We start from the raw sequence: 12,539 nt of genomic DNA on the forward strand, positions 1-12,539 counted from the left end.
TTCCTTTTTATCAAAGAAAAAGTACCAACCAAAACAAACTGATGGATTGAATCTGACAGTACTGGTGACCTTTCATACTCAAAGTCTACTACTCTCTACTGAGAAAAGGGGAGTGTGTTTCATCATTTGTCCTCTAGAACCAAGATTAGTTATTGCATTTAATCTGAATTCAGATGCTCTCAATATTAGTTCATTTTTTATCAGTTTATTCAAGTTTCCCCATGTTTTTTTTGAATTCCTTTTATTCATAATTTCTTTTCTTCACCGTCCTTCACACCTTTTTATTAAATGTTTGATTAATGCTTTTTATCTTAAAATCACTCACACTCCACCTCCCAAAGTGAACCTTCTTTAAAGAACAACTACACACACACACACACACACACACACACACACACAAAACTTGATTAAAAACTTTGCTGTCCAACATATACAGTATTTTGTTTGTCCTTGGGGTCCCCCACCTTTCTGCTTCTGGTGAGGATATATGTTTCTATTTCCTCTATTCCAAGATTTTCACTGTTTTTTCTATTACTCAGAATTTTACTTCTTTTGGGGAATCTTTTCCTTTACATTTTTGTAGTCATCGTGCATGTTGTTCCCTCCTTTCTGCTTGTATCATTTTGTATCAGTTGATACAAATCTTCCTAAGTTTCTATGAATTCTTCATATTTGTCATTTCTTTTTGCACACTAATAGTCCCCACCAGTGCACATCTATTGGATTCTTGAAAATGAGGAACTAGGGCAAGTCTGGGAAGTATGTGGACAAGGTTTCAAAAGTTGTGAAATCTGCTTCTTCACACCCTTCTCTGAAACTTCCCCCACTGGAGCAGTCATTACACACACACACACACACACACACACTCCTCATCCAAACCCAGTCACTCTTAGGAGAGCACTGGGTCAACTTTCTGACTCTACTTCCCTCACCCTGGGTGCTCATTCTCCTCTTCTCTCCCAGTCTGTCCCCCTGCACATCCAGGCACTTGTCCAGTTTTCATCCTTGAACCCTGGAAGGCTGACCCTCCCTGTGCCTTCCTCCTATCAGGGGTCCAACCCATTGGGGCATCTGCTGTATGCAAACTAGGGATCCATCTCTGGTTTCTTGAGAGGTGATGCTGCTTTGTCCACCCTCATTATTTCTTTTTTAATTTGTGGTCTGGACTTGTAGTTTCCCTGCTGTGGAATAGTCCTAGTGTGGAAACTCCCTCCACCGATGTATGTAAGTGACTTATCTATAACTTAGTCTTAGAGAATTATCTGGGGCACTGAGAGGTTAAGTAACATGCTAGCATATGTGAGAGGAAGGACTTGAACCCCAGTCATCCTGACTCCAAGGCCAGCCCTCTAATCAATATCCTAATATTGCCTCATCAATTTTTTTAAACATTTTTCATTTTTCAATTTTTCATCATTTTTTAACAATTTTGTTTTTAATTTTTAGGCAAATGGAGTTAAGTGATTTGCCCAGGGTCGTGTAGCTAGTAAGTGTCAAGTGTTTGGTCTGAGGCCAGATCTGAACTCAGGTCCTTCTGACTTCAGGGCCAGTGCTCTATTCACTGCGCCACTTAGCTGCTCCCATTATTTTTTAATTGTGCAATAATATTCCATTACATGTGTTCTTGTGCCATATTTTGTCCAGTCATTACTCAATCAATAAGAAGCCACTTTGTTTCCAAATTTTTGCTACCACAAAAAGCACAGCTATGAATATGTTAGGACCTTTCAATCTTTGACCTTCTTGGGACATATGCCCAGTAATGGGACTGCTGTGTCAAAGGGCACAAACAGCTGAATAACTTATCTTGAATAATTCCAAATTGTTTTTAAGAATAGTTGGACTATTTTACAGCTTAAACAACAGCATATTAGTGTGCCTATCTTTGCACAGCCCCTCCAACATTATCTGTTTCCATCTTTTATCTTCTTTGCCAATTTGACAGGTGTGAAATGAAAGCTCAGTTATTTTAATTTGCATTTCATTTATTATCCTTTTTCTTTTCTCATCTCCTTTTCCCTCTTGTCCTCTCTTAGCTTCCATTTCCCTTCTCTCCTCCTCCTCTTTCCCCTTCTTTTCTCTCTTCCCCTATCCTCAGTCACTTTCCTACTCTTCCCTTTACTGTTCCCCTACCTCCTCCATCCTTCTCCCCTCCTTTTTCTTCCTTTCATTTCTTGTAGCCTCTGTTTTCCCTTTCCTCAGTATCTCCTTGGGAAGGTCACAGCTGCTGGAGGAAGAACACCCTTCAGTGAACATCAGTGATTGCGGTGACTGAGTGTCCCAGCTTTCCTTACCAGTTAATCTAACTCTAGGAGAGTTGAGAAGCCTGGGAAAGGGAAAGAATAAATAACCAGCCAGAGGCATAAACAGATGTGCAGCTGTAAGCAGCTGGCACCTCCCTGCCAAATTACTATGGACGGAGGGACAGAGCACTGGCAGGGGTCCAGGCTGCCTCCTCCTCTGCTTGGAGTTTGGCCACTTCTACCCATCCAAGCTCACTATTCACTTGGCAAGGATGGAGCAATAGGAGGTGGAGTAATATGTATGCAGAGGAAAAGAAAGGGGGAAAACTCCAGGCACCAATGGGCCTAGTAAATGTTTACTCTAAAGGGGTCCCTTAGGGGTAATGGAAACAACAGAGAACCTTCCTCCCTGAATGTCTCCCCAGATCCCAGGGGGGCCAAGCCTGGAAGAGTTCTATAATTCATATCTAATGTTTACTGTTGCCCTTCCCTTCTCAAATCTCCCCCAAAATTAGAGTGTGTCGTTTTTGGCTCTGATCTATACCTGATAAAGTGCCTGGGCAGGTCTTTAGGAGATGGGTGCAAACTTTCCTTTGTGGTGGTTTAGAAATCCTAGGTGATAGGTGGATGATAGATAGATAAATAGATAGATGGATGGATATGTAATTCATACATAAATGGAATAGAGTCCATCAAAATGAATTCCCTGAAAACTTGATTTAACCAGTATTGTGATCAGAGGGACAGAGACAGATACAGCCTGGAGCATTGGAAGTGGGGCAGGAAGAGAGTGCTTCTTGCATTGGCTGGAGTTGGGCAGGAATCTTTTAGTTCTGTTAATCTTTGGAGTAACCACATTCTCTTCTTTTGAAGGTGAACTATATTTCTCAAGCATATGTCACTTATTATAAACTCCATATTGGTCTCTTGATACCAGTCAATTCCACATGGGTTTGGGGAGCCTGAACCAGGTTTTCCAGAGTCTAATCGACTCCTCCACCACCACATAATAAACTGGCTGTTAGTTCACAACCTGCAGGGCTGGAATACTGGACGGAGGGGAACAAGACGCGTGGGATTGTAGAAGGCTTTGATTTCCAAGAGCAGAGTTTACACTTAGCCTGTAGGCAAGGGGAAGCCATTAGAGGGCCTTGAGTAGATCTTGACATGGCCAGATCTATACTTTAGGAAGATTAATCTGGCAGGCCTGATGAATTTGATGGAGGAGAGAATAGAGATGGAGAAAGTGGCTAGGAGGCTATTACAATAGTCTAATAAAAAGGCAATGAAGGCTTGAAATATGTGGTGGCAATATAGGAGAATGGACAGGGGATTTGAGTAGGACTGATAGTTGCTTTTAAAATTCTACAGGATGTTTCCAAAGTCTTAAATGTAGTTAAAATTGCACTAAGACTTTGGGAACACCCTGTGTTTTGCCTTTTATTTCTATAGCACAGTGTCTGGTACACAGTAAGCACTTAATAAATATACTCTATCTATCTATCTTTCTGTATCCTCTATCATCTATCTCTGACTAATTATATTTGTCTTTATCTACCTTTCTATCTATCTATCTACACCATAGGTATTTGTTGATATACCTCCCCCAACCCAATTGAACCTCCCCTTTTAATAAAAAACAAAAACAAAAAAACCTTTAAGCTAAACCAACTGGTACAGGGACTACAGATGTGGAATGTCCAATACACTGTCAGCTGCGGTCACCATGTCAGCTGACAGCATATATGACATTCTACATCTGTAGCCCCCCTGAGAGGAGGCAGGTGCATTTCCTCATTAGTTTTCTGTGACTGAGACTGGTCATTACAATTAATCAGAGTTTGATTTGCCTTTTAGAGTTGTTTTCATTTACATAGAACTGATTACAAAAGAGGAATCAACAAAACATGGAAGCTGATTGGAGCCTGGGGATGGGAGGAGAGTCAAAGATGATACTGAGGTTTTAATCCTCAGTGACTAGGAGGATGGTGGTACCATTAACAGAACTAGGGAAGTCAAAATGAAGAGCAGGTTTTAGGTGAAGGTGAGCTCAGCTTTTGATGAAGATGCAATATATATATAGTTTAAAAATGTCTGTAACATCAGGGATAGATGTGGATTTGGGAGGCATCTGCATTGAGGAGCTGTGGAACTGAATTATATCATCAAGGGAGAGAATATAGAGAGAAGACAGAGGCAAGGGCAAAGCTTTTGAGGATACCCATATTTAGGGAACAGGAGGAAGGGGAGACAGAGAAGGAGCCTTCAGAGAGGATTCTTCAGCAAATAGATTGCCCATGATTTATATGTCACCTTTACATACACTCTGAAAGTCCTCGTCCCATCTCACTGGCAAGTCAGGTCTCAGAGCAAAATTAGCTGTGGACTCCGGGGTCCTTATCTCAACTCCCATTCTCATCTACAAATCTGATACTCCTGAGCATGGTTTGCTAAATCTTCCCCTCTGAGGTCTAGGGTTAAAAGCTTATGTAATATTATTGGCTCAAGCCCCTATTCTGATGGGTTCTCTCCAACATCACCAGTAGTTAAAACCTCAATATCATTTAACTAATCAACCTCAATTAGCTTTTTTGTTCTTTTTGTTACATTTTGAGCTCTGAGTTGTTTCCCTTGCTCCCTCCCAACATTTAATCTGGTATTTTTGTAGAACCATACAATACATACTTCCACACATTAGTTCTTTCTCTGGAGGTGGATAACATTTTCCTTCATAAGTTCTTTGTAGTGGATTTGAATGATCAGAATAGCTTGGTAATTCACAGTTACTCTTTTAACAATATTGCTGTTGCTGTATACAACATTCTCTTGGTTCTGCATTATTTCTGCAAGTCTTTTCATATTTTTCTAAAACCAACCTGTTCATCATTTTCTTTTTTTGCTTTTTGGCGAGGCAATCGGGGTTAAGTGACTTGCCCAGGGTCACACAGCTAGTAAATGTCAAGTGTCTAAGGGCAGATTTGAACTCAGGTCCTCCTGACTCCAAGGCCTGAGCTCTATCCATTGTGCCACCTAGCTGCGTCTGTTCATCATTTCTTACAGCACAGCAGGATTCCATTGTGATCACATGCCATCAATTAGCTTTCACAAAGAGCTATTTACTAAGAAGATACAGCAAGAATAGAGATATAAAACACATTCCCTCCACCAAAGGACACATTTTCCCCTATATCACTTTGATTGGTCCATGGGGAAAGTAGGCTCAATCATAAAGTGTTTGCTATAAAGCCTTTACCCTCACTAAATTTGCTTTTAAATAGCATAGCTAAAAAATGAAGTTACTCCCTTGCTTGCAGAAGCCAGCATCTCAGTGCAATCCACTACTGGGGTCAGTCAAGCATGTTGATAAGTATCTTACTCCTTACTGAGCCTTGCTGTCCCCAAACTTTGTCATTGACTCCAGTTCCTGAGCCCTTTGTGTTCTCCTGACCTTTCAAAGCTCAGAAGGTCACATCCTAGTCCACTCCATCTCTAATACTCCTTTGCCTAAGGCAAGAAAGAATAGACATAACAAAGGCAGAAGCAATATTAGGGTCATATGCTCATGACTCCATTGCCTTCTCACTTGCAGACAGCCAGATACATAGAAAAGAGAACAAGATCAAATCATTGTAGCCTTTTGGGCGTATGCTCAGTTCTGACTCAAAAGCTGACTTGAAATGCCTTTCCTCACCACACACATGCTAAGTGCATGGCAAACAACCATGGAATATCTCCATATGAGTTGAAGAACTCGAGTGGGAAGACTGCATCAAGCCAACCACGCTGACCAAGCTCATAAGGAGTGGGTTTCCATTGGCCAGTCCCCCATCACACTGACAAAGAATTTTAATCTAACTTTGGACTCAAGAGGTTGATATGCTGTATCCATCCCACAGATGAGAAGACTAAAATTCAAAGCACGATGGTGACTTCTCCATGTTCCTCCCATATATGTTACCCATTACTGAGAACCAGCTCCAGTTTAGGTACCCTGTTCTGTTCTATCCTCTTTCTGCTTCTCCCTGACTTCTGAAAGGCCCTCTAGCCAAGCCAAGTCTCCCAGTGTTGCTTCAATGTAAAAAAACAAATATTATCAGGAATACTCAACTGCCCTAAAACAGGTCCTTACTGAGATTGGGGGATCAAAAAGGAACACAGAGTGAAAGGATGAAATTTACAATTTCCTTATCTGGCTATGGCTATCCGTTTTTTCTCTCCTCAGCCTCTAGAAAATCCTGCTTCTGAGCTAGGGTTAGCTTTAGCTTCTGCATCTCTGTCCCTCTATTTCTTTTTCTCTTTCTCCGGGTCCATGTGTCTCTCTCTCCCTTTTGCCTCAGCATTTTCCTGTTGTCTCTGCCTCTGTCCTTTTCCAAATCTTTCCGCCTTCTCCCAGTTTATGCCAGTACACTTTTAATGTGACTTCTCATCTTATGCCCCAACCTACATCTATTGTAGCTAAAGAGCCTCATGCTTGGCTGGAAATAAACGAACAAACACAGACACCCACAGAAGACACATAAACACAAGCACACACTCTATCTCTCATATACATATACTCACACACACACACACACACACACACACACACATCTACTCCACTTTCTTTCCTATTTCTTCAAATGCAAGTTCCTCTTCAATCTTTAGTCCCAAAAACCTGTGGGGTTGGTCAGGATTGTTCAGTTTCAGACTTCATATTTTAGGAAAGATGTTGACAAACTGATGTGTCCAGAAAAAGATCATCGGGTTGGTGAAGGGCCTGGAGATCTTGTGAGGATTAGTTGGAAGTACTGGGGTCCTTAAACTTGGGGAAGAGAAAGGTTAGGGTATCATGGTGCCTGTCTTCAAATATTTGCTCAGGTATGGAATGGACTACGTGGTCAGTCTTTAAGCTTGCCTCCGATTCTGTGAGTCTGTGAATTCTGAAGGCCCTTCCCCATGGAGCAAGAAGGGGTGTGTGTGTTTGTGTGTGTGTGTGTGTGTGTGTGTGCGTGCGCATGCGCGCACGCAAACTCAAGCATAAGCTCACGAGCAGGCACATAACATACACTGCAACTAGAACTGGGATTAGAGCTAGAGCTCCAGTCTTTCACTAAGGACATCTCAAGGCCATGCCTTCTTATCTTCCTGGTTCTTCTAGAAACTTCAGTGACCTCCGAATCAGTCACTCCTTTTCGTGAAGGAGAGAGCCTTACTTGCTACGGCCAGTTTTCTGGAAACTGCAGAAGCTTCTTCTCTGCCATGGTGGTAGTAGTTGTCTCAAAGAGTCAAAGGGACACCCAATGGCTAGACATGGAGCATCTCCCCCAGGCACTTCCCAGGGTCTGGAAGGCCTCAGTCCAACTTTTAAGCCCAGGCTCTTCCTGTCCTGGAATGTGATTCCCCCCTCCCCCAACCCAAAGTCTTCTCTTCTTTTACTTGTTGTAGCATTTATTCTCATTCTCAGTTTAAGCTCCAGGCTGATCTACATTTGGGAATATGGCTCCTGCATATCCTTTGGATCCCTTGTTCTCTAGGAACCGGAGGCATTTAGTCTTCTGTGGAAAGGCCACAGAAAAACTCCTGTTGGTTCATCAACGTTTTTAACAATTCATGTTTAAGGAGTGACTGTGATGATTTAAAACAGATCAGCTAAGTAGAATAATTTGCACACCCTCCCCCCAAACACGTGTGTGTGTGTGTGTACCCCAAAGGGACTTGCAATGGAAAAGCCATTCCCAGAGATGCAGCCAGACTCCTGAAAGGATCAGGGTTGGTGCAAGAGGTTAAGTCATCATTCTGACCCATATCCCTCACTCCGTTCCACTTTCCAGCCTAGTCCCAGGGAAGGGCAGAGGGTACAGAACAGCAACAAATATATCAACGCTTTCTTTTCTCCATTCCATTTCCTTTGCTTTCTTCTCCCTTCTGTCTCTCTCCTTTTCCTTTTCTCTCTTCTTTCCTTCCCTTCTATTCTTTCCTTAACCTTCCATTTCTCTTCTCTCCCTTTTCTTCTCTATCTCTCTCCTTCAATTCTCTCTCCTCTTTCTCTCTACTCCCCTCTATTAACTTCTCCTGCTTTTCTCTGTCTCTCTCCTCCCCTTTTCTGTCCTTGTCTCTCTCTGCATGCTTATCTCTCCCTCTCTGTCTTTTTCTTCTTCAGCTCTCCCTTCTCAGTCTTTCTCTCATTGGCGCTGCCTCTGTCTCTCTCTGTCTCGGTGTGTTGTGAACATCCCCCTTTCCCTCTTCTTCTCCCTGTTTCTCTGTCCCTTTCCACTACTTCTCCTTCTCCCTCTTCCTATCCCCTTTTCAGGCTTGCTGCAGCTTCAGCTTCGGTGGTGCTTAGGGATCGGACTGCAGAGGTTAATGATGGCCCCCCCACACCCCCCGCTCCCCATCCAAGATGTATCTGACTGTCAGGAGGGGTGACAGATGAAGACAAAGTACAGGTACGGCTCGGAGCCCGGCCCTGAACGTACCAGCCGTGCTGGGGAGTTGGGGGGTGGGGGGAAAGAGGCTCGAGTCCACAGCATTAACCCCTCTGGTTCCAGGAACAGGATTCACGGGACGTTTAGTTCTCGGTTCTGGTGACAGCCGGAAATCACTGGCGCTGCAATGTTTCCTCCATTCTTTTTGTGACTGTTTATGGTCTCCAAAAACACCTGGTTGGAGGTAGGCTAACAGAATCCACCCCCCACACACACTCCACCCCACCCTTCAGCAAGAGGTCAGCCAGAGCAGGATATGCAGGCAGGGAGAAGTTTAGTCAGGGCTGATGGGGACTATCCTGCCATTACCTAGGATACCTGTCCAAGGTTGAAGGAAGGGCTCAGATCAGTGTTGAGGATATGGTAAATCTAGAACGGTTGGGGGTAGAGAGGTTGCAGACCTATTGAGAGGTCAGCAGCTGGAGTGTAACAGAAAGCAATGGATTTGGAGTTAAAGGAATATGAGTTATTTGCCTCCACTATTCTGTAGTAACTGTGTGATTTTAGGAATGTCTCAACCTCTAGGCCTCAATTTCCTTATCCATGAAATGACTAGAAGATCTCCAAAGGTCCCTCCAGTTCTAAATCCTATAATCTCAAATGCTATTCCTTTCTTCTTTGCCCAACATATCTCTTAACCTCTTCCTTACTACCCCCCCCACAAATTTCCCATTGCTCTCCCAACTTGTGAGAGTGTATCATGTTTACGTATATGTTTGTGAGAGTGACTGTATATTCATGTCAGAATGTGTATTTGTGAGTGTGCAAATGTATGTGAAGGTATGTGAATTTTGAGGAAATGTTTGTATGCTTATAAGGGTGCATTTACAGGTATATCCTTTTGTGTACGTGTTTGTGAAGATGAGTGTGTTTGTGGGAGTGTGTGTCTCCCATAGGTATGTCAGTATATATGTGTGAATATGTTTGGGGGAGAGGGGAGGGAGAGAATGGTTGTCTGGGAGATATGCGGACAAGTCCTTCCCTTTCCAGTCTCTCTCACCCCCCTTCCATAGCTTAAAAAAAAAGGGAAATAATTACTTTTCCCTTTTAAATGCTCTATGTTCAGACCAGAATGAAAACAGAGTGATTTAATAAAATTGTCTTTAAAAGGGAAAAGAGGAAAACAAACAGTGGCAGCACCACTATCCTTCAAAGTACCCAGGGAGGCACCCAGCCCTTCAAACTTAATTAAAACACCACCTAAAACTGCAGGATTTTTCATAATTTCCCATTCTTACAAGGAAACCATCCCTCAACTCACCTCCTTCACCTCAACCACAGTCCTGTCCTCCTGTCCCATACCTTCCCTTCCCCAGGTTTCCATCCTCCAACTCAGTCCATAGACCCCACCTTTTCCAGGTCTGGCCCCTAATCCCTGGTTTATGCCAGAGTACTCACCCCCATCTAGGTCCTCTGCCCACAAGACTCCTTATACTCAATCCCTCCTATATCAAAGCCCCGAAACTTACCAGGGCTGGGGAATCCACAAGGTCCCAGGCCCTGGACTATTCTCCACCTCCCACTCCCCTACACACAAGGGGGTGCCCCATCTCAGTTCTCTGTTCCGAAGATTGGAGAGAATCCAGGAGGATGGGGTAATGGAGATCTTAGTCCTAGCCCCAGTATTTCTGCTTTCTATCCTCAGTTCTACCTAAAAAGAGTGCTCTCAGTGGTATCTTCTGTACAGTGGGCTCATGGGAGACCTTCACCTTTCTAGGACCTCTCTCAGAGTGGGCTCAAATGTCATGGAGAGGGAGCCTGGCTTCCCTCCTTTCCCCCACCCTTGCCCCAAGAAAAACCCTTTCCTGGTCCCTTACCAACTTGTTTTTAAGGTTTGAAGGATGTTCTCTTCCTTTCCCACCTACCCCGCCCAGCTACTCTGAGCTTTATCTGTCTTCACTGACCCCCCAGGCCCCACTGGCGGCTCAGGCTTTGCAAGGTCCCTATGGCTTCCGCTTGGACCTGTCTCTGTTCCCCATCAGCAGCCCCAGTGGAGCTCAGGCCCTTCAGCACCACAGATAAAGGAGATGAATGGAAAGTGGAGGAGGGGTAGCTTTCCCCCACCCCCATCCCAGTTCCTGATTCTAACATAGGAATCCTCAGAAAGACTCTGATCTGTACCCCAGGGTGGAGGCCAGAGGAAAAGTTATTTGGAAAATCAGTCACCGAACACTCCCTCTTCCTCCGAAGGGCTTCCCCACTAGTGCCCTGCCCCTAAAGCCTTCTTCATACAGGATTGACCCATATACTTTTCAGGAAACCCATATACTTTTTAGGAAGCTTCTCATTTTGAATTCAAGGCCCCAGCTCCCTTAAGGAGCCTAAACCTCCACCCCCACCCCCCACTGCTACCACTACCCCCCCCCACCAGCTGAAGTAAATTCATATGCTCAGGAAAGAATCCAAGGCCCAATATTGTAAGATCCTTCCCCAGAGAGGGAAAGAAAAAAGAGATGAGGGTGAATATAGGTAGTAGAAGTCTGTGGGTAGTGTGAAACGTAGGCCTTGGAGCATACAGGACACAGGAAATGTGAGAGATCCAGGGTCAGAGGACACAATACATTGAAACATAGAGAGTATGTTAAATATATTGTACAGAGATGAGAAACAAGGAGGAGATATGGGCCATGATTTATTGATGTGACTGAAGCCTTGTGACCTTGGCAGGGCCAAAAAGTCAGCTCCACAGAGACACATAGTCACAGACAGAGAAAGAAGAGAGAGAGAGAGAGAGAGAGAGAGAGAGAGAGGGAGGGGGGGAGGGAGGGGGGGGGCACAGAGAACGGATAAAAGAGGGAGAAAGAAAAAGAGACAGCAACAGACAGAAAGAACATAGAAAAAGACATATAGAGAAATCCAGAGGGAGAAGGAAGGAAGGAAGGAAGGAAGGAAGGAAGGAAGGAAGGGGGGGGGGGGGGGGGGGGAGGAAGGAAGGATAAAAGGGAAAGATGGAAAAAAGATAAGGAAGATTAGCTATTTAGGAAGTATTTTTACTGTTTCAGCTGGGGAGGAGGAAGGGAGGGGAGGGGTCTTGAGAGAGTTCAATGACCTTTTGCAGGATCCCCCAATCCCTCCTTCGTGAGTGTTTCCTGACCTGGGGCTGTCGTAGGTATCCAGGCCAGTCGCAGAGACCAGTATCAGCTGCTTCATGGGACAGTGCTGCTGTAAGAGACAGCCCCACCCTGCCTCACCCCGGGCAGTGATTCACCTAAGCCTAGCTTAGCCCTGAAACATGGAACTCCCTTTCTAAGCATATCCTGCTCAGTTGGGCCAAGAAACAAGGCCATGCAGGGTCATTGGGGGTTCTAGCATGGTAAGGATGGGGGGGAGACGGGGAGATGGGTAACTCCTCTAACCAATTACAACCCTACCACAATTTCACATCTCTGCCTTTTCTCAAGCTGCATCATTGTCCACTGGTACCATATTGTCAACTCTTCTGGACCCTATGAGCTCTTTCCAGAGCCCCCATCATTGCCCCCTTCCTACAACCACCCTCCCAGCAGGATTATATCACTGTTGCAAGCTCAGGATTCTATCACAGCCTTCGTAAGTGTCCTGCTCAATGATCGTCAGGGCCACATCACTGCCCCCCTAAGACCTCAATCATTAGCCTTCCCCTAAGGTATTTATAGGCCTGTTGATTATTGCGTTGGATTGATTCTACCCTCCCTAATCTCAACTTCTCACTCGTAAGAAAAGTACAGGGTTTGTTCAAACTCCAGGAAAGATAGTCTTCAGAAACCTGAGTCTTAGTTATCTTTCGTTATTGAAAACCCTGACCCTAACCTCTACCCCTATCCCCTGATTAGAGGGAGAGCCAGACCACAGG

At 44.4% G+C, this 12,539-nt stretch overlaps 1 long non-coding RNA gene across 1 annotated transcript; it reads left to right on the top strand.

Annotated features, from left to right (window-relative positions):
* The first annotated feature begins 8,390 nt into the window (after nt 1–8,390).
* On the top strand, nt 8,391–12,078 carry LOC114035390. The gene is made up of 3 exons (XR_003568217.1): nt 8,391–8,668; nt 8,771–8,891; nt 11,766–12,078. It is a non-coding gene; the product is annotated as an uncharacterized LOC114035390 (long non-coding RNA).
* Nucleotides 12,079–12,539: the final 461 nt, after the last annotated feature.

Source organism: Vombatus ursinus, unplaced genomic scaffold (assembly GCF_900497805.2).
Source record: "Vombatus ursinus unplaced genomic scaffold, bare-nosed wombat genome assembly UNPS02009205.1, whole genome shotgun sequence".
In the NCBI taxonomy this organism is placed as follows: Eukaryota; Metazoa; Chordata; class Mammalia; order Diprotodontia; family Vombatidae; genus Vombatus; species Vombatus ursinus.